The sequence below is a fragment of the Schistocerca serialis genome, chromosome 2 (assembly GCF_023864345.2).
Source record: "Schistocerca serialis cubense isolate TAMUIC-IGC-003099 chromosome 2, iqSchSeri2.2, whole genome shotgun sequence".
Classification (NCBI taxonomy): domain Eukaryota; kingdom Metazoa; phylum Arthropoda; class Insecta; order Orthoptera; family Acrididae; genus Schistocerca; species Schistocerca serialis.
The window spans coordinates 600379081-600406762 of NC_064639.1; the positions used below are offsets into that span (position 1 = coordinate 600379081).

At 44.8% G+C, this 27682-nt stretch overlaps 1 protein-coding gene across 2 annotated transcripts in view; it reads left to right on the forward strand.

Moving 5' to 3' along the window:
* LOC126457637 (protein FAM43A) overlaps window positions 1-27682 on the forward strand; it is a 624174-nt gene that overhangs the window by 196789 nt on the left and 399703 nt on the right. The gene's annotated exons all lie outside the window — the stretch shown is intronic.

The window sequence follows — 27682 nt, forward strand, 5'->3', positions numbered from 1 at the left end:
TCAACGCTCAGCTGCGATCGGAAGCTTACAGAGACGGGCAATTTGCAGCGCGTCTAAACTACCGGCTTTTTTTTATTTGCGTGCCTGATTCACATTCACTGCTTATCCAAAGAAACTGGTACACCTGCCTAATATCGTGTAGGGCCCACGCGAGCAAGCAGAAGTGCCGCAACACGACGTGCAATGGACTCGACTAATGTCTGAAATAGTGCTGAAGGGGATTGACACCATGAATCCTGCAGTACTGTCCATAAATCCTTAAGAGTACGAGGGGGTGGAGATCTCTTTTGAACAGTACGTTACAAGGCATGCCAGATAAGTTCAATAATGTTCATGTATGGGGACTTTGGTGGCCAGCGGAGGAATTCGAACTCGAAAGAGTATTCCTGGAGCCAGTTTGCAGCAATTCTGGACGTGTTGGGTGTCGCTTTGTCCTGCTAAAATTGCCCAAGTCCGTCGGAATGCGCAATGGACATGAATTGTTGCGGGTGATCAGACAGGATGCTTACGTACGTGGCCGGCCGGAATGGCCGTGCGGTTCTAGGCGCTACAGTCTGGAGCCGAGCGACCGCTACGGTCGTACACGCTCCACACCATTACAGAGCCTCTACCAGCTTGAACAGTCCCATGCTGACATGCATGGGCCATGGATTCATGAGATTGTCTCCGTACTCGCACATGTCCATCCACTCGATACAATTTGAAACGAGACTCGTCCAACGAGGCAACACGTTTCCAGTCATCAACGAGCCAATGTCGGTGTTGACGGACCTAGGCGAGGCGTAAAACTTTGTTTCGTGTAGTTACCAAGGGTACACGACTGGACCTTTGGCTCCGAAATCCCACATCGATGATGTTTCGTTGACTGGTTCGCACGCTGACACTTGGTGATGGCCCAGCATTGAAATCTGCAGCAATTTGCAGAAGGGTTGCACTTCTGTCGTACTGGACGATTCTCTTCAATCGTCGTTGGTCACGTTCTTGCAGGATCTTTTTCCAGCCGCAGCGATGTCGGAGAAGATGTTTTACCGGATTCCTGATATTCACGATACACTAGTGAAATGTTCGTACGGGAAAATCTCCTCTTCATCGCTACCTCGGAGATGCTTTGTCCCATCGCTCGTGCGCCGACTATGGCAGCACGTTCAAACTCAGTAAAATCTTGCTAACCTGGCATTCTAGCAGCAGTAACCGATCTAAGAACTGCGTCAAAAACTTATTGTCTTATATAGGCGTTGCCGACCGCAGCACCCGTACTATGCCTGTCTACATATCTCTGTATTTGAATACGCATGCCTAAACTGGCTTCCTTGGTGCTTCCGTGTATATTCTTGAGATGGCCGTTGTCGTTGAAAAAAGGGAAAAAAAGGTTCAGAATGGCTCTAAGCACTATGGGACTTAACATCTGAGGTCATCGGTCCCCTAGGCTTAGGACTACTTAAACCTAACTAACCTATAGAGATCATACACATCCGTGCCCGAGGCAGGATTCGAAAGACCTGTTTTCATTGGAAAATATGAAACATCCAAACAGATCCACGTACTTGTTATAAGTAATATTGCTCACTTTCCCGAAGTTATTTGTGCAATTAAATGCTCCACAACTCTTCAACATTTTACTTTAATGCACAGGAATGCACCGACGTTATAGTTTCTGCTAACGGATACTGTGTGGATGCTGTTCCGAAACTGGAGTCAGATCGAGCGTGAAATGGAAACCACAGTGGAAATCCGATGAATCTTTGCACAGAAGCGGTGTCTCTAGTATGTCTGTCGAATGCGTCACATCGCTCTTTGCAGTTCTAAACGCACAGTGAGCACGTAAAGATGCCTAGAAATTAGTGTCACCCTTCAAGCACGATGGCCTGATGGGAGATGCAGCCCACATAATATAGTTGTAAGGCGTTGCCTTCTTCACGACAATAAATATTCGGCCGCACTCTGCAGAGGCAACGATGCTCCTGCAGCGTTTTCGATTTGAAATGTTTGATCACCCAAAATACAGCCAGCCTCTACAGCTGAGTGGTCAGTGGGGCTGACTGCCATGCAGGGAATCTGGGTTCTTTTCCTGGCTCGCTTGGAGTTTATATCCGCTCGTGGACTGGGTGTTGTGTTGTCCTCATTATTTCATCATCATCGACATCCAAGTCGTCGAAGCGGCGTCAAATGACAAGATTTGCACTAGGCGGGCGAATACTGCCAGATGAGGTATCCTAGCCAATAACGCCACACGATCATTTAATTTTCGTCGGAAGAGATAAGACGGAGCGCTAGATCACAGAAATCTTCCTACTTTCATACTTCTGGGTTCAGTGGGTGGGGAATTTAAGGAACAGAAGAAGTAGCAACGAACAAAACTCGTACGTAAATGAATCACAGGAAATGTCGAAATAATGGGACGAAGCTCGCTGTAGATAAGGAGATGATGCCAGTTATGCCTAACGTGATTTATTGCAGGTCTACCGACTGTGAATACCTCCTGTGTCGAAGAATGGTAAACGGAAGTCGGAATACCGATCAAAGTCCTGCAGAGGCCATCAGTGAGGTGTGGGATTCACACACCCTACTTCCCGCCCACAGTTAGGTTTCCTACAATTTCCGTAAATCACATCCGGCGAATACCGGGATGGTTCCTTTAAAATCATCACGATCAGTTTCCCACCCCGTCCCCACCCGATGGACCCGGTATTCTATCAGTCTCGGTTTCTTTCCTTTTCTGGTTGCCTGCTATAAATTTTAATCAAGCCCTAGTAGCTACAGCAGTATTGCGCGTTCACTAAGCATTATTTAGCTCGTTGCCGGGAGGCAAAGGGAGAGCGCACCGCGGCACGTAGAGGTGGAAGAATGCGAGAGGAGCGCCACCCCACCCTAATCTGGCGTCCCTGTGAAGCAGCAGCTGCGCAGATTGCAAGCGCCGGCTGCCAACCCCCGTCGGAGGCGCTTCGTTTGGTATTCAAATGGCGCGCAGGCACGAGCGGCGGTCTGTTCCGCATTCCGATATCTGCCACCCCTCACCCGCTGCTAATCACCTCATGCAATTTCGTACTCGTCGGATCGGGAATTCCAGCAGTTTTATTTTCCGTTCGCTCGGAATTTTTAGCAGGGCGGACCAGTATTTTCGTAACATTTTACGCACTTGTTGAAAAGAGTGCCGTGAAAGCATGAAATGGAAAATAAATGGTCATCAACGTACTAGCGCATTCCATTAGTCTGTTCGTGGTTGTAAACTTATGCTTTTCGGAAGTCCGTTTCAGTTCGCATTTGGACGATGTTATCGTGTGTTCTACAGGGTCCAGTCGCATAAATCTGACCACCGCCTATGTTCGACATCACTGTGCAATAACCACTCACAGATGACGCTTGGGAGCAATAGGTGTGGAGGGCATATATAACTTATCGGGGGATGCGGAAAAGGTACATTTGTTGTATTGCGAAAACGGTGCGATTTATCTAACGTCCAAAAGTGCATGATCATTGGCTTTCGGGCCAAGGGTGAAAGCATTTCCAAAAGCGGCCAAGTTGGCGAACTGTTAGCATACTGCCGTGGTTGAAGTATACCGAACGCGGCAAAATGGCGCCATAGAAAACTGGCGTCGAGGCAACTGTGGCGCACCACGGACCACAGATGACAGGGCTGAACAACGGCTGCGGAGACCTGTACGGGCAAATAGACGTGTAATTGTTTTGGAACTGGCTGCTCAGATGATCCAAGGGGCTACCGACAGTGTCTCCTCAACGACCGTTAGGAAACGTTGTTACGTTTGGATATCGGCAGCAGACGCCTGGTTCATGCACCCATGCTGACTGCTGTTCAGCGGCGACTGAGGCTGCAATTTGCACGTCAATACCGGAACTGGTTCAAAATGGTTCAAATGGCTCTGAGCACTATGGGACTTACCTTCTGAGGTCATCAGTTCCCTAGAACTTAGATCTACTTAAACCTACCTAACATAAGGACATCACACACATCCATGCCCGAGGCAGGATTCGAACCTGCGACCGTAGCGGTCGCGCGGTTCCAGACTATAGCGCCTAGAACCGCTCAGCCATTGCGGCCGGCAATACCGGAACTGGACGTCCGCTGATTGGCGACAGGTAGCCTTTTCAGACGAGTCACTTTTTGTGCTCCATCGGTCGGAGAGCCGTTGGCGTGTACAACTTGAAACGTCTGAAAGCAAATACCCTGAAACAATCGTCGGAATGGTCCATGCTGGAGGGCATTCACAAGGTGATTGAATCTTTCTGAAGGCACAATGGGTCGACACAAGTATGGATCTATCCTTGGGGATAATGTCCACACCTACATGCCATTCCTTTTCCCGCTGCACCAAGGCATCTACCAGCTGGACAGTGCAACGTGTCACAGTTCGCAGTGTACGTGCGTGGTTCGAAGAGCACGAGGATGAGCTTACCGTACTCCCCTGGCCATCAAACTCCCCGGAATTATACCCTATCGAGAATCTGTGGGATCATCTCGATCGGGCTGTCCGCGCTAAGGATCCTCAATCGAGAAACCTGGCGCAGCTTGCCACGGCGCTAGAGTCGGCATGATCGGCCTTCCATAACCTCAGACTCGTCCTGCACGTCTCGCGTGCTGCAGGAGGTGATTATTCAGGCTTTTGGCAGATGGTCACATTAATGTGACTGGACAGTGTACGGATGCTGATCTACCAAAATAGTGGGTGATCAAAAAGTCAGTATAAATTTGAAAACTGAATAAATCACGGAATAATGTAGATAGGATACAAATTGACACACATGCGTGGAATGACGTGGAGTTTTATTAGAACCAAAAAAATACAAACGTTCAAAAAATGTCCGACAGATGGCGCTTCATCTGATCAGAATAGCAATAACAAAGTAAGACAAAGCAAATATGATGATCTTCACAGGAAATGCTCAATATGTCCACCATCATTCCTCAACAATAGCTGTAGTCGAGGAATAATGTTGCGAACAGCACTGTAAAGCATGTCCGGAGTTATGGTGAGGCATTGGCGTCGGATTTTGTCTTTCAGCATCCCTAGAGATGTCGGTCGATCACAATACACTTGCGACTTCGGGTAACTCCAAAGCCAATAATCGCACAGACTGAAGTCTGAGGACCTGGGAGGCCAAGCATGACGAAAGTGGCGGCTGAGCACACGATCATCATCAAACGACGCGAGCAAGAGATCTTTCACGCGTCTAGCAATATGGGGTGTTATTTTTTTTTTTTTTTTTTTTTTTGTTCTAATAAAACCCCATGTCATTCCAAGCATATGTGTCAATTTTTCTCTCTCTATCTACATTATTACGTGGTTTATTAAGTTTTCAAATTTGTACTGACTCTTTGATCACCCAGTATTACGACCACTGCCCAACACGAGAACGAATTCCTCCTGCCGTCGATGCGAGCACGTGCCGTGGTAAGGAAAATGTGTAACTGAATTAGGACAGATTGTTATGGTGGGTCCGGGAAGTGGTTGGAAGACGCTGAAACTACGAGTAGGTGACGAGGTGTTGCATGTCCATGCCTCGTCACAGAACGTGGAAGTCGCAGGTTCGCCCGCTCTTCGAAGCAGGGTAAGCGGCCATCCGTGGCAGATCTTACGGCAGAATACAGTGCTAGTGAAGGCCCAACTGTATCGCAGCACACTGTCCAGCGCACCCTGTTGAACATACAAGGTGTAAATTTTAAGTTCACAAACCAGAATAACTCGAAAAACAAACTCCACACGAAAAAACGTGTAGAATCTAAAGTTCATTATTTTCAGGGGGGACTTCTGCTGCTGCTAAAATTAGCCCGCCACCCGAGCCCCCTGGGGATGGGGCGGGAGGCCCTAATTTTTTAGTGCAGAATCAGGTTCTACATACAAAACTACGCACATTTTCTCTTAAACATTGGTTTTCATTCTTGGTAGTTGGTGCTGTAATTCAAAAAAATCCATGTTCTCATTTTTGCGTGGAAAACGGTTACGGATAAATAAAAGATACTTATTTACTTCGTACATTTTGATTCGCTAAAACTAAAACTCTCCTTCTCTGCCTATAAGGTCGGGTTTGAGAGAAAGTAATTAGAGTTTTACAAATGTTGACACACATTTTATTTTTTTCCGCCGGCTAATTTTAGCACCAGTAGATGTCCCCCTCGAAAATAATCAACTTTGGATTCTACACGTTTTTTCGAGTGAAGCTTATTTTTCGAGTTATTCTGGTTTGTCAACTTAAAATATATACCCTGTAGAGCACGCGATCCCTACGCGTCCGTATGTCAACCCAGCGAAATCATCAATTACGACTGCAGTGGCAAGAGATCATCGGAATTGAGCCATGGGACAATGGAAACGTGTCGCCTGGTCGGCTTAATCACTTTTGATTCTACTCCAGGTCGTTAGTCTACAAAACGAAAGTGTTGTTAATTTATTCACGCTTATGGCATTTGATGTCCATGGCTGTGACTTAAACTGCTTACAGAGACATAGTAACCAGGCACTCTTTATAAAGCTTTCGTTCTTTCATCCATCTTTAAAGAGCTTAATCTGCAGCTGCAGATATTATGCACAGGTATCATCTACATTATCATTCCCTTGATAGGACTCGGTATCTTAGCGCATTGGATTCATAATTTAATGCGCCACAGCTAGTAACCGGAAGCCCGATGTATCTTCATTCGGTGAAGTGGGGGTAATACATTTAGAAACGTCGTGTTATTCCAGATATGTGTAAACGTGAATGGTCTACAAGTGGCAATCAGATTTGAGGTTCTTGAAATTAACGCAGCCTCTGTTGCTCTCGGTGCCTGCGGAATGTTAAAGGTGACGGCACTGCGGGAAGGCAGACAGGTGCCTGGGTGCGTGGCTAACAGGTCCGCGCGTGCCCAGGCTGCGAAGTTTAAAAAACAACCCGTGACGCCATGCGTCAAGCGTCTGGTGACTCCGTCAGCTCTCAAACCTGCCCACGACGCAGTGGACTTGGTGTAAGCTGTGAAGTAGAGAGGATGATGATGTTTACAGCAGCCGTTCACATCACGGACAAAATAGCACGTCGACTACGTAGCAGCGAGCTAACAATTCCTGCCTCGCTGCATTGTGCACATCGCACACGGCCATCACGGAGCATGGAACACTACGTGATAAAACTACAACTACAACTGCAAGTTCTCGACTACCTCGTCCAAACGCGGCAGTCAGCACTAACAACCACCAACGATCTATATTTATAAAATCGTAGGCTTCCACCGCCGGAGTCAATTTCAACAAAATATTTGTGTTGTAAGCCGTCTCATTACAAAGTGTCTTAGTCGCCTTGAAGAGATTTCTGCAAGTACAGTAGTTTAGTTCTTTCAGTTTTTGATAACACAACCCAACACACAAATACTTATTTAAAAGGTGGTAATTTGCTCTATTTTTAGATCTAGAAGACAATTATTTCGATTTTGCTATCTATCGTCACCACCATTTGCAATTTTTTTCCTCACAAAGTAATAACGTCTGCACATAAATCTTGTTTTTTAATTACAAATCATGGATAATTAAAATAAAGAGAAACATTCTCAACAAAGACATTAACACATTAACAAATCCGTAAACATTGAGCAATGTAAAAAAGTTGATCAATGTAGTCAAGTATAGGGCGTTTATAAATTAGTTATACTGAAGTAACCTTTAATTGCGCAGTGGTAAATAAATTACAGAAATGTTTGTATATTAAAGTCTTATTCCCGCCTAACATTATTAATTCCCGACGTCCCGGCTAGGTGGCGTGCGGGAATGCGTTACTCCAACAGTCGTCATGGGGGTAGTATAACCGTGCAGGGTTTCATTAATCAAAATCCGCTACTACAATTCAGACACAATTGAGGTTTACGAAAGTACTGCAAGCCATCACCTCAAAAACAGACTGTTGTTAATTGGCACAATCGTTTTGCCGAAACTGTCTGTGTATCACATAGGACGCGGGTGAGAGCCGGCCAGCTGTCTCCGACGCAGCAGTTGAAAAAGTTCGACATTTTACATGGGTAGTCCGGGTAAATCAACTAGACGTGCCATAATTGAACATGTGGAAGGTAAACGGAAACACCTATCACTCAGAACCTACAAACTAGAACTGTTGCAAGCTTTAAGAGAAAGTGGCAAAGAAAAAGAAGCTGAGTTTCGTGTAGAAATGTTTAACAAAATGCGTACTAAAGATGATTTTGTTAATAAAATTGTGTTCAGCAACTAAGCCAACTTCCACACCTGCGATAAAGTAAATCTGCATAATGTTCGGATATGGGATGAGCAAGAAACGACTTCACGTAATCGAACATGTTCGGGACTCGGCTAAGGCAACGGTTTTTTGCGCTGCAAGCTGCAGCAAACCAACTGCAACTGGGTTTATTGTACATGGACCTGCTTGAACATTATCTAATGCCTCAATTATAACGGGATATCGGTACAGAATTTATTTTGCTGCGAGATGACGCGCCACCATATTATTGTGGTGAAGTTGTCGCGTGTCTCCATAGGACTTGAATTGGACATGGTGGATCAGATCCTGGCCAACACCAGTGGACTTCTGTGTATGGGACTTCATTATAGAGTGAGTTTGTTCCTCCGCTCCGGAAAACTTCGACGGCCTACGACAACGGATAACACAAGCAGTTGGCGCAAAAAGTAGACACAATGAACATTCTGTATATGACAACGAGAAAATTTGCAGCGAAGCAAATATGCACTTTTATATTACTGTCATAGAAAAAAAAAATGAAAGAACTACTTGCGCCTTTACAGATGTTCTCACTATGTAGTTGTAAATACTGTGTTATTCTCGGCTGAGGCTCTTGTATACCGAGAAACGAGAACCGTTACTTCAGCTACTGTAGCGCCGACACGGTGGATTCTGCTGTTCCTGCCAGTAGGGCGTAAAAGGGGATAGGTGGTGCTGTGGAGAGCAACCGTAGGCGATGGTCTGTGCAGTTTCGGGCTTAATGAGAAGCTGCGTTTGTCTCGTTTACGGGAAAGCAGACAATGAGCAGGCGGCGCGTAACCGCAAAGCCACGGCGTAAATGTCTCGCCAGCGCTCCCCGGCGTACTTGTTGCTAGACAGCTGTGGATGTTCATCCAGCGTGGAGGGAGTTCGGCTGTAGAGGCGCCAACAAACCAGACATTTGGAAGATTCGTTATGTCTAGCATCAAATCATGAAAGTCATTTCTCCCATATAAAATGGAGATATCAACATAAAATCGAAGCAGTTGCGACTGTATTGCCTAGTCTCATTATTCAGTAGGATAGATGTATGGCGGTTAAATTTAAATGCAGTTTATTTAACGTAATCTATGAGTATTTTTACATTACATTCTAAAGTTTTTTCGAGAGTAGGAAACGCAAATCTTCGAATATTTAACACCCTGTTGTCTGTTGTGCATCGTCTCCACTATCTGAAGAAAGTGTCTGGACTCGTTTTTCAACTTCGCGTAACGACATGTAGCTCATGTTTTTTCGCAAATCTAGCAGCTGAACTGATTTTCTTACGTTCTTCTCAATCTGCATCTACATCATACTCCGCAAGCCACCTAATGGTGTGTGGTGAAGGGTACTTTCGGTTACACTATCTGATCCTTACAACCCTTTTCCACCCGCGAATAGTACGTGGGAAGAATGATAGTCGGTAAGCCTCTAGATTGGCTCTAATTTCTCGAATATTCTCCTCGTGGTCAGTACGCGAGATGTATGTGAGGGGAAGTAATATGTTGTCAGACTCCACCTTAAAAGTGCTGTCCTGAAATTTTAATAGTAAATCTCTCCGTGATGCGCAACGCCTCTCTTGTAACGTCTGCCAGTGGAGTTTGTTTAGTATCTCCTTAACGCTCTCTCGCCAGGTAAAAGATCCCGTGACGAAAAGCGCCGCTCTTCGTTGGATTTTCTCTATCTCCTCTATCAGTCCTATCTGATAGGGATCCCAGATGGATGAAGAATAATCAAGAATCAGGCGAACAAGCGCCTTGTAAGCCACTTCTTTCGTGGATGAGTTAAGTTTCCTTAAGATTATTCCGATGAATCTGAGTCTGGGGTCTGCTTTCCCCACTGTTTTATGTGGTCCTTCCATTTAAGGTCGCTGTGGAAAGTTAATCCTAGATATATTATGGCAGACGCTGTATCCAGCTGTTTGTCGTCAATAGTGTTGTTGTACAGTAGTGGATTTATGCGCAGTGTGTTACATTTACTCGTATTTACGTTCAGGGTCAACTGCCAGAGCCTGAACCATTCATCAATTCTCTGCAGGTCACTCTGCAGATTCTTACTATCTTCTGGCGTTTATACTTTGGTATAGACAACTGCATCATCTGCGAATAGCCTTAAAGAGCATCCGACGCTTTCTACTAGATCATTTCTACATATTGTAAACAGAAATGGCTCTATCAGATTTCCCTGTGGTACTCTGGATATTACCTTTACATCTATCGCTTTAGTTCCGTCAAGAGCGACGTGTTGAGTTCTATCTGCAAGAAAGTCTTGAATCCAATCACTCAGCTCCGATACTCTGTAAGCTCGTATTTTTTTCATTAACCGTCAATGCAGGACGGTATCAAATGCCTTACCGAAATCAAGGGACACGGCATCAACCTGAGCGCCGTTGTCCACTGCGCTGTGGATCTCATGGAGGAACAGAGCGAGCTGAGTTTCGCAGGATCTCTGTTTGCGATATCCATGTTGATTTTTATAGAGGAGACGTTCACTTTCCAAAAACGACATAGTTCTTGAGCATAAAACATGTTGCGTAATTCTAAAACATATTGACGTCAACGATATAGGTCTATAATTGTGTACATCTGCTTACAACTTTTCATAAAAACGGGAATGACATGCACTTTCTTCCAAGCGATCTACGATAAACTAGTGCAAGAAGGGGAGCAAGTTCTTTCGTATAATTTTTGAAAATGTGATAGGTATCTCGTCTGGTCCTGAAGCCTTTCCGTTAGTAAGCGATTGTAACTGCTTTTCAATTCCGCTTTCGTCCGCAGCTCGTGGTCGTGCGGTAGCGTTCTCGCTTCCCGCGCCCGGGTTCCCGGGTTCGATTCCTGGCGGGGTCAGGGATTTTATCTGCCTCGCGATGACTGGGTGTTGTGTGATGTCCTTATGTTAGTTAGGTTTAAGAAGTTCTAAGTTCTAGGGGACTGATGACCATAGATGTTAAGTCCCACAGTGCTCAGAGCCATTTGAACCATTTTTTCAATTCCGCTCTCGGTTATCTAAATATTTGCCATTTCGATGTTCGTACGACGATTGAAAGGAGGAACAGTGTTACGATCTTCCGCGGTGAAACAACTTCATAACTTCACAAGAGTCAGTCTGATTTGAAAGTCTGTTGATAACTCGCGAAATATTTTGTGGACAAAGACTTTTCGTTCTGGAGAACTTTCTGAAAGAAATTGCCGCCATGTGACTTTAAATTACTATACAATTATTACACTCAATCATGATTTCGTCTTTATATCCATTATTGAGTGCAAGTTGAAATGTCACAAAATATCCGAGCTACCTAAATAACATACCATCTCCAAAATAACATATTTCTTGTCTTATAAACCAGTTGTCGCATTACTGAATATGAGCACATATCGAAGATAAATAATATGGCTGACGTTGTCCTCAGAGAATAAACATCAACAAACTGTAATGCGTATTTGACACCCAATACATTGCTGTGACCTGCATATGTTCGTCCATCTGATGTTAAGAGGCATAAATTTATTTAAAAAAAATTACATGGGCTTCATCCAGAGCCGGTTTCGAATATCTAGGGGAAAGAGGCTTCTATCCAGCCATGTGAAGATGGCGGGTATTCGCATCATCGTTCTAAGTGGACTGTGGTTGAAGTCTGATGTGCTGATGTAAAGGGGGAGTGACTTTCTCCTATGATGGGTGCTTTTTTCTAGGACCTGTCGGGAAGAAACTTAGAAAGTCTTGGGATGCAGCAGCTCTTTGCTGAAGAATACTGTCGATGTGAGCATGAAATGGCCAATGGAGATGCAGCACTCTCCCTGAGGCTGTTCAGCTAAAAGGGCTACACGTGGAGTTATCCGATGCTCTCGAAATCGAAAACAAAGTCGACCATGATCCGTCATTAGTGTAGGAGACAAATTGTGCGGATATGGTGTTTAATAGTGTAATTCAAACCTCTGGAGTAAGCAATTCTTTTTTATCAACGAAGTGATTTGTCCCAGTACAGAAAAATGAAAAAATCCTGAAGAGAGCTCCCGTACGCGGGCGTTTGGTTTAGCAAGTGTGCACACGCTCATTAGACAGAGACCTCAAGTTAGGTTGTAGAAACAAGTTTTTAACCATACGGCGGTGTTTTAGTGAATAGGTCGGACTTGGTGTGGTTTAATTAAAGACAATGAATCTTTCCTGGGTAACTTGAAGTGTAGTATTCTGGTGTAACTTTTAATCTTTATTGACTTTGAAACTACCGGGAGTCTACAGGAGGTGGTGCATGACCTCTTAGTTCTGTAATTTTTCCTGTCCTGTTGTCAGATAGCGGAACCGTTCTCATAGCAGCTACACTGCAACAGGTGGCGCAGTACTGACCGCAACTGCAACCCTGTGTCGCGGTGCAAAGCGCGGCTGGCGACCCTTATTGAGACATTTAAAAGTCAGGGAGTGCAGTAAACGTTCCCCAATAAACCCGTGAACAGCACATCTCTATGACTGGTGTGCACGTCTGAGCGCCATGTCAATTCACAATGTTGGACGGAGTTGCTCCTTGAATACACTACTGGCCATTAAAATTGCTACACCACGAAGATGACGTGCTGCAGACGCGAAATTTAACCGACAGGAAGAAGATGCTGTGATATCCAAATGATTAGCTTTTGTGAGCATTCACACAAGGTTGGCGCCGGTGGCGACACCTATAACGTGCTGACATGAGCAAAGTTTCCAGCCGATTTCTCATACACAAACAGCAGTTGACCGGCGTTGCCTGGTGAAACGTTGTTGTGATGCCTCGTGTAAGGAGGAGAAATGCGTACCATCACGTTTCCGACTTTGATAAAGGTCGGATTGTAGCCTATCGCAATTGCGGTTTATCTTATCAAGACATTGCTGCTCGCGTTGGTAGAGATCCAATGACTATTAACAGAATATGGAATCGGTGGGTTCAGGAGGGTAATACGGAATGCCGTGCTGGATCCCAACGGCCTCGTATCACTAGCAGTCGAGATGACAGGCATCTTATCCGCATGGCTGTAACGGATCGTGCAGCCACGTCTCGATCATTGAGTCAACAGATGGGGACGTTTGCAAGACGACAACCATCTGCACGAACAGTTCGAGGACGTTTGCAGCAGCACGGACTATCACCTCGGAGACCATGGCTGCGGTTACACTTTGTGCTGCATCACAGACAGGAGCGCCTGCGATGGTATACTCAACGACGAACCTGGCTGCACGAATGGCAAAACGTCATTTTTTTCGGTTGAATCCAGGTTCTGTTTACAGCATCACGATGGTAGCATCCGTGTTTGGCGACATCGCGGTGAATACACATTGGAAGCGTGTATTCATCATACTGGCCATATTCATCATACGCCATACTGGCGTATCTCCCGGCGTGATGGTATGGGGTGCCATTGATTACACGTCTCGGTCACCTCTTGTTCTCATTGAAGGCCGTTTGAACAGTGGACGTTACATTTCAGATGTGTTACGACCCGTGGCTCTACCCTTCATTCGATCCCAGCGAAAGCCTACATTTCAGCAGGATAATGCACGACCGCATGTTGCAGGTCATGTATGGGCTTTTCTGGATACAGAAAATGTTCGACTGCTGTCCTGTCCAGCACATTGACCAGATCTCTCACCAATTGAAAACATCGGGTCAATGATGGCCGAGCAACTGGCTCGTCACAATACGCCAGTGACTACTCTTGATGATGAACTGTGGTATCGTGTTGAAGCTGCATGGACAGCTGTACCTGTACATGCCAAAGCTCTGTTTGACTCAATGCCCAGATGTATCAAGGCCGTTATTACGGCCAGAGGTGGTTGTTCTGGGTACTGATTTCTCAGGATCTATACACCCAAATTGCGTGAAAATGTAATCACATGTCAGTTCTAGTGTAATATACTTGTCCAATGAATACCCGTTTATCATCTGCATTTCTTCCTGGTGTAGAAATTTTAATGGCCAGTAGTGTGTATACTGCCCAACCAAAAACGTGAAGCACCTAGAAGGGAAGGAGAAAACTAAATAAAGCTTCCTGGGTTAGAGCGTCTGTGCTATTATTACAGTGAACACGAAATCAGGACAAACTTACAAAGAATTTGGCAGTGTGAGCCCAGTTACAATATGGCGTTGCATGCCCTCTGGATGCGTGCGCTCATTCTGTTAGGGGGAGTCATAAAGTCCTTGTGTCCTCTCTTGAGGCAAGCTGTCCCATACGTATTGTAGCTGCTTTTTGATATCTTGGACAATAGCACTGTGTGATGTTCACATCCGAGCTGCTGCGGCGCATGTTCTGTCGCTGACAGATCTGGGGTTCGTGTTGGCCCCACAGATAGTTGATAAAGACACGTTCCATGTGTGAATGAGTATTATATGTTTCCTGCTCACGCCACCACTCTACACGCTGTCATATCTGTTGTGTCTTAACGGCAGTGTATGCATTGGACGGTAATTTCCTATAACGCTGGTGCTACTTGCTGCTGCTAGTCTCCGACCAATGGTGCGGGACTGTAAAGAATACCGCGTGGGGTCTGTTACTTGCTGTCGGGCGGCAGGCGCAGACTTAAAGGGCTTACGATATGCTTGGTGGACAACACGGCGATATGGAACCTGACGACGAATATGCCTGCCCTCGTACTCACATGCAGTCAGACGTCGGGCCACTGTCACATTCGAATGCCCTACAACGATTCGACCATTTAGCCAAAAGGAGATCCACAGCGAGGTCACTTTCAAACCCGATCAGGAGCTAAAAACGATGTGTCACACAAGTACGCGGTATCTTCGTGTCCCTCAGTGATTACTCAACGTCTGAAGCGGTTCACGTTTCCAGGCGTGGTAACACCGCCAATGTAGGTAAAATGTTCTACCTACACCACTCCTATAGAATTTAAGGCAATTCCTAATCTCTAAATAAATGAATGATTTTTTCGCGACGTTCCTGAAATAAATCAATAAAAATAACTTACGGCCGGTGGACTACGCTCGGTGCAACTTGTGTCCCGATATGGATGTCGTGGTTCTCGAAGCGGGGTATAGAAACGCAATTCACCGTTCACTGTACGCTCGTCCGCTGAACTAGCGTCTCCCTATCACGCCAATGCCATCGGTCTAGAACCTTTATGACTAATTAATGAAATGTGCAGGCGTAGAATAGAAGTTTGTCTCACCAGCAGTTTAGCGACGAAGACGTATATTCGTTTTCTGAAGTAAATCATACGTATAGCCAATAAAGCTTTGAACAAAAATTAATCCAGGTTCTCTCCTTCTGTTCAGAAACATTATTTTACCTCTGCTAAGTTCGCTCATTACTAATACACCAGATGACCTCTGTGCCCTAGTTATGCAAGCTTTGTTTTCAAATTTTGTGTCATATAATGAACTGATGTTCTTCATTACGTATGTAATTCCAGTCGTATTTAACTCTGGTTCTACCTGTGCTACGTAAAACGTAGCGAACTTCGCACTATTTTATCCCCTTTGAATCTCATTAATAAATGTTACTCAGTAATTTGTAAAATTAATTTTTGTTAAAAGCTATATTGCCTATACGTATGATTTACTTCATAAAATGTGTAATATACAAAATTGTTTTGCTCACGCTACTAGTGGCCCGCTTGTGGCGCGCCCTGCATTACGTTTACTTGGCAGCGTGACTAGTTGCCACACAGCCAGTCTTCTCACACCTCATCGATGTTACTTATGTTTTAATGTTTGACTTTTGAAGAACATTATGTCTAATATTTTAATGTATGACTTGAGCAACTCAGCTCCTAAATCACTGTACATCTTTGACGATATGTTCTTCATGTAAGTACTATTTGTTTTACTCTGGTTTACATTTATGTAAACTTTTATTAGATAAGATATTTAATCTGACATGTTCATTTGAGGTAATTACCTTACCTTCTGATGAAGTCACCCTTAGAGGTGACGAAACCTGGTCAAGGTATATAGAAAATCTATGCAACGGGTTGGCAGATTTTTACATATTTTTCAAATTTGTGTATACGGTTGCCGCAAACGTCAGCCATGTTCAAAGTTGTACGTATATTCGTCTTCTAATTCTTACATCCACATAATACTATAGACAACATGGGATTAATTCTTGATTCGACTTCTCGCAACTTCTGTTCACACTTTAACGTACAACTTAATACAGAATTTAATCTCTCTCCAGACAGAACCCAATAAATTGAAGACTATCTCCATTCAAAACTAGACCAATCTGATCAAACAAAAAAGTTAACGTTAGACTAAAGACGAGGAATAATTACCGCATGGAGCGTCTATAACAGTACAGTTCTAATGTTCATTATGTCTTTGCCCAGGAAGTAGTCCTTAATTACAGTGAACGTTCGTTTTATATGTATATGTAAGATAGCAGGGTTTGGTCACAAAAGGAGATAATATATACTTTGGTGGTCGTTCTGTCACAGATAACTGCAGCTCTAATAATTCACATACCCGCCGATGTTGTGTACGTTTACGAAGTTAACTGACATACAGTCATGTCTCGTGTGTATTAAGTTTTTTGTCAGGCAGTATACTTACCACTTTTCTTCGTTTCCTCCTCCTTCATTTTCTCCTCCACTAGCTCCATCTCTTTTCCGCTCGGCCTCTCCCTCTCCCCCTTCCCCTCGGCCTGTGCGCCCCCGCTGCTGCCTCCTCTGGCAGGATGAAGCTTCAGCAGGCAGCGGCCGGCGCCGCTGATGCGCTTGCGGCGCCCTGGAGGGCCCTCGATGGAGCGTGACGTCACACCGTGGCGGACTGCCGACGCGGCGCTGCAGCTGGCCTCTTGCCCGCCACTCGAGGCGTCATTCCGGCCTATCCGAGCCGCATCACGAGTTGAGCCCCTGGCGAACACCCGCCTTTCCACCCTGAGCTCTTACTGCCTGTACCGTGCTATTAGCGGTCTGGTACTAGCAGTCCCCTTAGGTTCCACACGGACACTGTATCCTATATTTCCCACTCCGTACCGTTGCAAAAGGTGAAATGAATAAGAACTTACTCAATTATTCTTCCACTTTTATTAAATCTGCCACTTACCTTGCCCTTAGTTGCATGGTCCTGAACTTTTGTTTTGCTTGATCAGTCAAGTTCACCTACAGGTACACATGATCTTACTCAAGGAACTAAGACGTCCTGTTTTTCTTGTTCGTTTTCTTCAGCCTTATCCCCACTTGCACCGGATTCGATAATACGAAACCGCCCATCAATGATTTGGCATATTTTTTAGGGTTTCATATCTAAATCGGTAAAAAATGAACCCTTTCAGCATCACTTTGTTGTCTTTCTGTCCGACGCTGAAAAACACCTTTTCTCAGGAACAGGTAGACGTACAAAGTTAGAATTTATGTCACATATTAAGGTCTACGATGCCTTGACAGTGTAAAATTTGAAGCTTCTAATTCAGTGTAATGAAAAGATACGACCATTTATATCGCATGTTTTGATACTCGCAAACTCTCTCATCTATGTCTGTAGGGTACTTCGCGTTAACCTAAAGTCATTAAATTCAGCAAGAGGCAAACCTAAATAAGACATGGGGCTGCACAGTTGGATGAATGTTTCCCAAGAGTAACGCTCAATAACATTCTTTCTGATGGTTGTGATGATGGTAATGCTGTAGGAAAGGGAACTGACATTTAAAAACTAGTAGTTTTCAACTATGGGAATTCCACTTAGGACAGAATTGGAAAAAAATGTTGTCTGTTACCAAAGCGCAATTTGTTTTGTGCCTCCAGTAAACGTATTCAGTATTCTGCAACAACGTCGCTCCGGACAAACAGGTCACGTTAACGGATAGGAAAACGACTTCGTGGGTACTGTGTTACAATCAAATGCGCAGAATGTGCGAAAGTAAGAGCTGGCACCTGTATCGAGAAAACGGATGAAAATTCTCGCCAGGAATGTAGTAGACAAGTAGATTTTATATTGCTAGTTTCTGCTATTTCCTTTACGTCTGTCACTGGGTTTCGAGACATACAGTTACGCAAGTGTCTTACACAAGTTGCACTGGAAAAAGAATGCCTGCCTTAATATTCCCTCGTAAACTGCTGTAAGAACCAGTTCAGCTAGGACATTTGTACCGTAACTGTATCAAGAAGAGTTTTGTAACAGAAGCGTTATTACCATCTTCTTCAACCACGTGTATGATGCAAGAGTTTTAGCTACTAGTAAAAGCCTTTATTCGTTTTTTCCCAATGAAAAGCTAATTGAAATTGTCGCGGCAACATGTGCACACTCCACAACAGTCAGTATCTCTGCGCATGACGACAAGTACATTAACATACTTGCCAGCATTCTATTAAGAGAGAGAATATATGTGCAAGAAGAAAAATTTTTCTTTAACGGAGGAGCTCAATGTTACTATTTACGTGTTACAGCAAGCCCGACTTTCTTCCTGTTTGCCTCGCATGCACGTATAATTTCAGATGAATGTTAATTTAGTCTGACCGATTACAAGATCAAATACAGTTCGCTTACCAATTCTATTGATACGGGATTATCGTTCTTTCTTAACAAGCTGTACGTTGACTAAAGGGTAACACTCAGTGTAAACCCCTGAGTTTCATAATATGGGATCCTGTTGTTTGTATTAGTAGCCTTGCAGCTTCATGCTTGCAGCAAAAAGGAGAAACATGGTTCTTTGTGGCTGTTGCTAAATCAGTCACGTTGCACCGATTCTTTTTTTTTTCTTGTATCTATTTGTTCTCCATGTAAGGTATGGATGTTTTTAATACTGTTTCTTTGTTGACATTTTCTCGTTGTGTAGTGTTTTTTACACAGCCTATCAATTTTAGGTGCCTGAAACGACCATTTTGATTTCTCTGACGCATGGTACTGACCTTCAACCGCTGTTTAACGGCCCATTTCACCTCTATCGTAGGGTGTGTGGGGTTGGTGACTTACTAGCCCTCTTGTACTGGTCAGACGACAAAACAGCCATTTGTTAAGTCGAAAGTATACAATGAAAATGTGTGCAAGGAAAACAGTGTTGATGCATAAAATATGTTGAGTGTGCAAATGAACAGCCGATGGAAGACAACTAGTTCATCCAGAACTCATCTCACGTGATTAATAGACGAGAGGCTTATTTTTTATTAAATTACATTTAACATATGCTTGTTATTTCTTTAAGACAATAAATTGTCGAATAAACATACCAAAATACCAGTACTGAAATCCGCTAGAAAGACGAGTTCACCTCAGGGTGACGGCATGATACTTGATTAGGAGTATCTTGTTTTTTTGTTATGGTGGCAGGAATCGCTGTTTGGGTGACCCACTGGCCGCTTTACGCGGACGCTGACCTGTGCAGGGACTGCGGTGGGCCTCTGAATGCCTGGCGTCGAGAGGCAGGGCCCGTCTTAGGGCAGGTGTCGCCGTATCGACCGGGCCTCAGGTGAGGCGAGGCGCGCAAACGTGTTCTCCACCGCACCGATGCCTCGCTTCGGCAAAACACAAATTGCACACACCCTCAACTATACTGGCGCCCCCACGTTCTGAACGCTGCCAGTTCAGGCAGCAGCTGCGCCGCGTACAAGTGCTGTGTGTTTGACTGCAGCCACCGCACAGTACATGGCGAACGGTGCCTGGTAACTGTACAGATAATCCTCACAACATGTCCTGTTACCGGATACTGCTTGAGATACACGGTTCTTCTACGCTACGAAATATCCCTTGATTTCTATCAATTCTATATACCCTGGAGCGCCAAAGAAACGTATAGGCATGCGTATTCAATACACATATATGTAAACAGGCAGAATACGGCGCTGCCGTCGGCAACGCCTATGTAAGACAACAGGTGTCTGGCGCAGTTGTTAGATCGATTATTGCTGCTACAATGGCAGGTTATCAAAATTTAAGGAAGTTTGAACGTGGTGTTACAGCCGGGGCATGAGTGATGAGACACAGCATATCAGACGTAGCAATGAAGTGGGGGATTTTCCCGCACAACCATTTCACGAGTGTACTGTGAATATCAGGAATCGGGTAAAGCATAAAATCTCAGACATCGCTGCGGCTGGGAAAAGATCCTGCAACAACGGGACGACGACGACTGAAGAGAATTGTTCAATGAGACAGAAGTGCAGCCCTCCCGTAAATTACTGCAGATTTCAGTGTTGGATCATCACCAAGTGTCAGCGTACGAACCATTCAACGAAACCTCATCGATATGAGCTTCCTAAACCGAAGGCCAACTCGTGTACCCTTGATGACTGCACGACACAAAGCTTTACGCCTCGCCTGGGCTCCACAACATTGGGCTGTTGATGACTGGGAACATGTTGCCTGGTCGGACGAGTTTCGTTTCAAATTGTATCAAGTGGATGAAGGTGTACGCGTATAGAGACAACCTCATGAATCTATGGACCCTTCATATCAGCAGGGGACTGTTCAGGTTGGTGAAGACTGTAATGGTGTGGCTTGTGTGCATTTGGAGTGATATGGGGTCCCTGATACGTCTAGATTCGACCCTGACAGGTGACACGTACGTAAACATCCTGTCTGATCACCTGCATCCATTGATGTCCATTGTGCATTTCGATAGACTTGGGCAATTCCATCAGGACAATGCGACACCCCACACGTCCACAATTGCTACAGTGTGACTCCAGTAACACTCTTCTGAGTTTAAACACTTCCGCTGGCCACCGAACTCCCCAGACATGAACATTATTTAGCATATCTGGGATGCCTTGCAACGTGCTGTTCAGAAGAGATCTCCACCCCCTCGTACTCTTACGGCTTTATGGCGGCCCTGCAGGGTTCATGGCGTCAGTTCCCCCCCAGCACTCGTTAAGATATTAGTCGAGTCCATGTCACGTCGTGTTGCAGCACTTCTACATTGATGGTCTTGGGACAAGTAAAGTCGGTATCATGGCGACAGTGAGGCTACATCCTGCGACAGAAATAAAAAGCCACATCCAGGATGAGTGGTTCTCACAACGTAGGGAATAACGCTAGAAAGAAAGGAATGGCGAGATAAGAACCCTACAGTAAATGCTGTCATAACGGCATGTGTGATAAGAAGTTTTGATATGCCATTAATACCATCATCTTTGTCACGCAGAGAGTTACTGAAAGAAAAATGGACCAGAGTAGTGGAAGCACATGCAGTAACAGACTATTAAATACGAAAGCTGAGGCGGCCGCTGTGGCCGAGCGGTTCTAGGAGCTTCAGTCCGGAACCGCGCCGCTGCTACTGTCGCAGGTTCGAATCCTGCCTCGGGCATGGATGTGTGTGATGTCGTTAGGTTAGTTAGGTTTAAGTAGTTTTAAGTTTTAGGTGGAATGATGACCTCAGATGTTAAGTCCCATAGTGTTCAGAGCCATTTTTATAAGTTAGCGAACAACAGTGAGTAACAACAAGTAAACAAGTAAAGTAATCAACCAGCCTTGGAACAAAATTATCGTTCAGATGATTTATATCGATTGATTAGCCACACCAAGTAAAAATAGTACACGAAATAAGATTTCCTAACAAAATCTCTACTTGGACTAAATTGATGAAGATAATTTCTACCCTACCGAATGAATGAGACTGTGTTGGGGAGGGGAGGGGATGGGGGAGAGAGGGGGAAGGGTGAGGGGGTGATAGGAAGTACAAAGGCATCCTATGACTACCGGATATATCTTTATCACTCACCACATTAACCAGGGAGATGAAAAAGATTCGTACCGCATCGGGGCGTGTCGTTAAGGATCTGCAGTGTGGTACACAGTCCATCCTGGCTTTATTTTTTACCTGCCTTTCCTCACCCATTTGGGCAAATTATGTATTAGCGCCGCGTCTCTGTTGGAGAAAGATACACCAGCTTCTTAAGGGCATGCAACAAAAGTGACGCGAATTCAAAGACAGACGTACAAACGTTTCTTCCCACCATGATTTCAAGCGACTATCTTGCGACGCGAATGTCGGCGAATGACGGATACATAACTGCTGAATCAAGCACGGATGACTGCCAAGCTTGTGCAAATTCCGAAACTGGAAGAAGAATCTTATAGAACCATTTCTATGCTACAGAAAAGGCACTGTACGTCTAAGAAAGACGGAAGTAAAAGAAAGGTGCTGGAGTCAGATTAAAATTCATGGTGAAAGGATAGCAGTGATAAATTGATGACAGTGCCATTCTGATTGAGAGCAAGGAAGGTTTACCGTAGTTGTTGAAAGGAATGAGGAATTTAATATGCACAGAATATGGTTTGAGACAGATCGCAAGGAAGATGAAAGGTGTGAGGAGTATCAGAAATGAAATTCGCGATTAAATTAACGCCACAATTGAGGACTACAAAGTAGACAAAGTGAAAGAACTCTATCACGTTGGAAGCAAACTTATGCAAGACAAAGCGAGGAGGATATAGGAAGTAAAGGGTGGCTTTAATTAAATTTCCTCTGCTTGATCCAGTGTAGACAGAAGACTATTTACCGTGAGGATAAAGAACTTCATAAGAATGATGTTCAGACTGTACGCTGCACGATTTGCGTTATTAGTAGCGTTAGTGTCATGACTTCCCGTTAGGGGCCGGAAATCTTACGCCACATTAAAAATGTTGTGGGGGAAGCCTAACCAAAGGCTGCGTTTTATTGGCAGGACACTTAGAAAATGTAACAGACCTACTAAGAAGACTGCCTACACTACGCATGTCCGTCATCTTTTAGAATACTGCTGCGCGGTGTGGGATCCTTACCAGGTAAGAATGACGGAGTACATCGAAAAAGTCCAAAGAAAGGCAGCACGTTTTGTACTATCGCGAAATACGGGAGAGAGTGTCACAGAAATGATACAGGATTTAGGCTGGAAATCATTAAAATTGAGGCGTTTTTGTTGCGACGGAATCTTCTCACGAAATTTCAATCACCAACTTTCTCCTCCGAATGCGAAAATATTTTGTTGACGCCGACCTACATAGGGCGGAACGATCACCACGATAAAATAACGGAAATCAGAGCTCGTACGGAAAGTTATAGGCGTTCATTGTTTCCTCGCGCTGTACGAGATTGGAATAATAGAGAATTGTGAAGGTGGTTCGATGAACCCTCTGCCACGCACTTAAATGTGATTTGCAGAGTAACGATGTAGATGTAGATGTACCGTTGAAAGACGCATCGGTGTTCATTACAGTTGCAGACAGTTAACGTGGGTGTGGACAAGGTGATCAGGGCGTTAGTTGTAAAGCTGCTTTGTCAAAGCAGCGGTACTGCTGCTACTCTTCGGGAGTTTCGACGCATTAAAGGAATACCGAGAGCTCCTTTTTCGGCACTGCGGTTGAATAACACGATTCGGACGTTCAAATTAAGTGGCGATTTGGGAACTGCTGCGGGGAGAGGGTGACGGTGAATTGTCATAAATCTTAGAACAAATTACTTCCTTCATGGTCCACTGATCGAAAAGTACTGCAAATAGTTGTGAAATGGTATCTCCAGTGCCGTTCCAGACTCTCGTGGATGTAGATGGTCGTCACATTGAGCAGCATCTGTAACAAGGAACGTAAACGTGATACACAATTAACAAATGTTACTCTCTCGTGTGGAAATTAAAATGCTTCTTTCATTATTTCTCTTCCGCATAACCTTACAGATGTTTCCCCAAAGTTTCATTGCCCTAGGATCATTTGTTTTTGACGGAAGCCGTCTTAAGCGGTGAAAGTTTAGTGTTACAATCACACTGTAGACAACATAGACAAAGAGCGTATCCTCTATGAAAAGAAGTCCACCGATAAGATACTCCTGAGAGTACGCGTTTAGAGAACAGTAGTCTATGCAATTGATTCATGGACTGAGAGAAACTTGGAAAAGAGAATTGAAGAATTTGTGATTTGATGCCATTGAAGGATGTTGAAAATTGAGTGAAATGATAAGAGATCAGGAGGTTCGCAGAAATGGCGAAGAAAAGATAAGGAGGGACAGTGTGATAGGACATGTACACTACTGGCCATTAAAATTGCTACACCACGAAGATGACGTGCTACAGACGCGAAATATAACCGACAGGAAGAAGATGCTGTCATATGCAAATAATTAGATTTCAGAACATTCAAACAAGGTTGGCGCCGGTGGCGACACCTACAACGTGCTGACATGAGCAAAGTTTCCAACCGATTTCTCATACACAAACAACAGTTGACCGGCGTTGCCTGGTGAAACGTTGTTGTGATGCCTCGTGTAAGGAGGAGAAATGCGTACCATCACGTTTCCGACTTTGATAAAGGTCGGATTGTAGCCTACCGCGATTGCGGTTTATCGTATCGTGACATTGCTGCTCGCGTTGGTCGAGATCCAATGACTGTTAGCAGAATATGGAATCGGTGGGTTCAGGAGGGTAATACGGAACGCCGTGCTGGATCCCAACGGCCTCGTATCACTAGCAGTCGAGATGACAGGCATCTTATCCGCAAGGCTGTAAGGATCGTGCAGCCACATCTCGATCCCCGAGTCAACAGATCGGGAGGTTTGCAAGTCAACAACCATCTGCACGAACAGTTCGACATGTGCAGCAGCACGGACTATCAGCTCGGAGACAATGGCTGCGGTTACCCTTGCCGCTGCATCACAGACAGGAGCGCCTGCGATGGTGTACTCAGCGACGAACATGGGTGAACGAATGGCAAAAAGTCTTTTTTTCGGATGAATCCAGGTTCTGTTTACAGCTTCACGATGGTCGCATCCGTGTTGGCTAAATCGCGGTGAGCGCACACTGGAAGCGTGTATTCGTCATCGCCATACTGGCGTATCTCCCGGCGTGATGGTATGCGGTGCCATTAGTTACACGTCTCGATCACCTCTTGTTCGCATTGACGGCACTTTGAACAGTGGACATTACATTTCGCATGTGTTACGACCCGTGGCTCTACCCTTCATTCGATCCCTGCGAAACCCTACATTTCAGCAGGATAATGCACGACCGCATGTTGCAGGTCCCGTACGGGCCTTTCTGAATACAGAAAATGTTCGACTGCTGCCCTGGCCAGCACATTCTCCAGATCTCTCACCAACTGAAAACGTCTTGGTGGCCGAGCAGCTGGCTCGTCACAATACGCCAGTCACTACTCTTGGTGAACTGTGGTATCGTGTTGAAGCTGCATGAGCAGCTGTGCCTATACACGCCGTCCTGGGTCTGTTTGACTCAATGCCCAGGCATATCAAGGCCATTATTGCGGCCAGAGGTGGTTGTTCTGGGTACTGATTTCTCAGGAGCTATGCACCCAAATTGCGTGAAAATGTAATCACATGTCAGTTCTAGTATATTTGTCCAATGAATACTCGTTTATCATCTGCATTTCTTTTTGATGTAGCAGTTTTAATCGCCGGTAGTGTGTTAAGACGCCAGGGAGTAACTAGCATGGCACCTGTGGAGAGCATAAGGCTGAGATATGAATACGTCAGACACATAATTGACGACACTGGCTGCACGTAAGTGCTGTTTTAGTTGGAGAGTTTGGCACCGTATTGGAAATAGTGGCAGGCCGCGTCATACCAGTCACAAGACCAACGAGAAAAAAGAATGCTCAGCTTTACTGGCGCCTGATGGGATTTGTATCGGAATAGAACATCCTGCCGTTTCTCGAGTGTGTCTGGAAATCTAGTGCTGTTTTTAGGTTTTAAAACAAGTTGGTGTAACACACTGCTATGGTTAGAGAAACCCGGCGTCTGTTGGAAAGCTGCAGCAGTGACAGGAACTAATTTCACCCGGGGCGGCAGGAATGAAAAGCTCTGTTTTTTTACGTGTCCCTTTCGATTGGCGGAAGAAAACGAGCCCGTGATGGTGGCGCGTGAAAGCACGTGGGATGGGGAGAATGGCGAGCTGGTGATAATGGAAAGTAAGCAGGCGTGGCCGGTGAATGGAGACAGCGCGCGCTATCTGGCGCGCCGCAGCGCTGCCGGTTGCAGCCAATACGTGGATGGCCCACTCGCCCCCGCGTAGGAGTAACGAGAAACCTTTGTGCACCTGCTGGGGCTCGCGGCGAGGCTGTGTATATGCGCTGGGAACGCTGGAGGGTTCGGTAAATGTTTGTCGCCCGCTGGCAGGAAGAGTAGCGGCCAATTACGAGTGCGGGACTCTCCGGAGTGGAGCTTTCCTGTTTCGCTGCAGTTAGCAGTTGTCCAACACGTGGCCACCACTGTAAACGTGCATAATGCATCGAGTAACGTGGCACATTCAGAGCGACATTTTGTCCTCCGATTTGTAACCAAGCGATACGACTTACGCTTTCTACGCCCCTGACATTTTAGCTTTCCGCTTGCTTATCTTCTTTATGTAATTTTATTTTAACTATCCCAGTTCGTCGTATGCAGTATGCTTTGCAATATGAAAACTTTCCTTGTGTTTAAAGTTTGTATAATGTATAAAACATAAAGGAAAAAAGTCACCTTGTACAGACGTTACCCTTAGTGACGTTCCTTTGTATCCATTTTTGTAGTTCACACTTCGGCTATTAGCTAGTGGTAATTCGTATAGAAGTTCGATATACCTCTTTAAAGTCTATTAATGTTCAATAAACCTCAGAGAACCGTGAACTCCAGTGTTTCGGAAGGAGGACTGAAAGACGTCATTAAGGAAAGTTTGAAATATGAATAGAATTTTTATTATTTTTCATCAGCACTGCGACCGTACCACGGACTTCTGCTAACGCTGTAAAATTTGCCAAAATTAGTAGGTCAGTTCACCTTTCCTGTAGAAATCAGCTCGGAGTCCCCAAGTGCTAATGCACGAAAATATCACCCACACACAACTGAGCACTATACAGCTCAATGCGCCTCCGTAGGATATGGTTGGACTTTCTAATGCAGCTGCGTTTTATGTCTAACGGCGCCAACTCGAACCTGTTGCAATGTATCAAAAATATTTTTAAATAAATGCAGGCAGAAATTGTTACGCTAGAAATTAAATACGCACTCACAGTTGGTTAAAGTTTTTTTGTAACTGAACTTCATTGCTTCTCCATAAACACGAAAAATAAAAAATATATAATTCACCGTTTATCCTTGACAACGCAGTTCGATCTATGGTCTGTGTGTAGTGGAGGCTGTCACCTAATTTACGATAAATACTGTGAAATTACCCAAGAAAATCGTTAAATTTCCACAGAACCATTTACATTACAAGTCCCACACTGGCTTATCACGAAAATTACCTTAAGTCCAACTTGTAGCGGGGTGCAACACCCTAAAATTAAGTTGCCACGAGCTTGCACTACCTGCAATCGACACACCACGAAATTCTCTAAGTCTGTATTGGACGCTTTCAAGAAACCGAAAAAAAAAACAAGTTCCTACAAACGACCAACGACTACTAATACAGCGCTCACACACTGCGGCTATGTTGCCCTTCATGAAACACGACGACTCACAGAGGCTGACCGCAAGATGTGTTTATACCGAACTCCCCGTTTAAAGATGCCCGCCGCCCTCATAAACTCTCGGTCTACGACAGCTGAAGTCAAATCAACAACTTAATAAGACAGTTACTGAAATTCGTATTT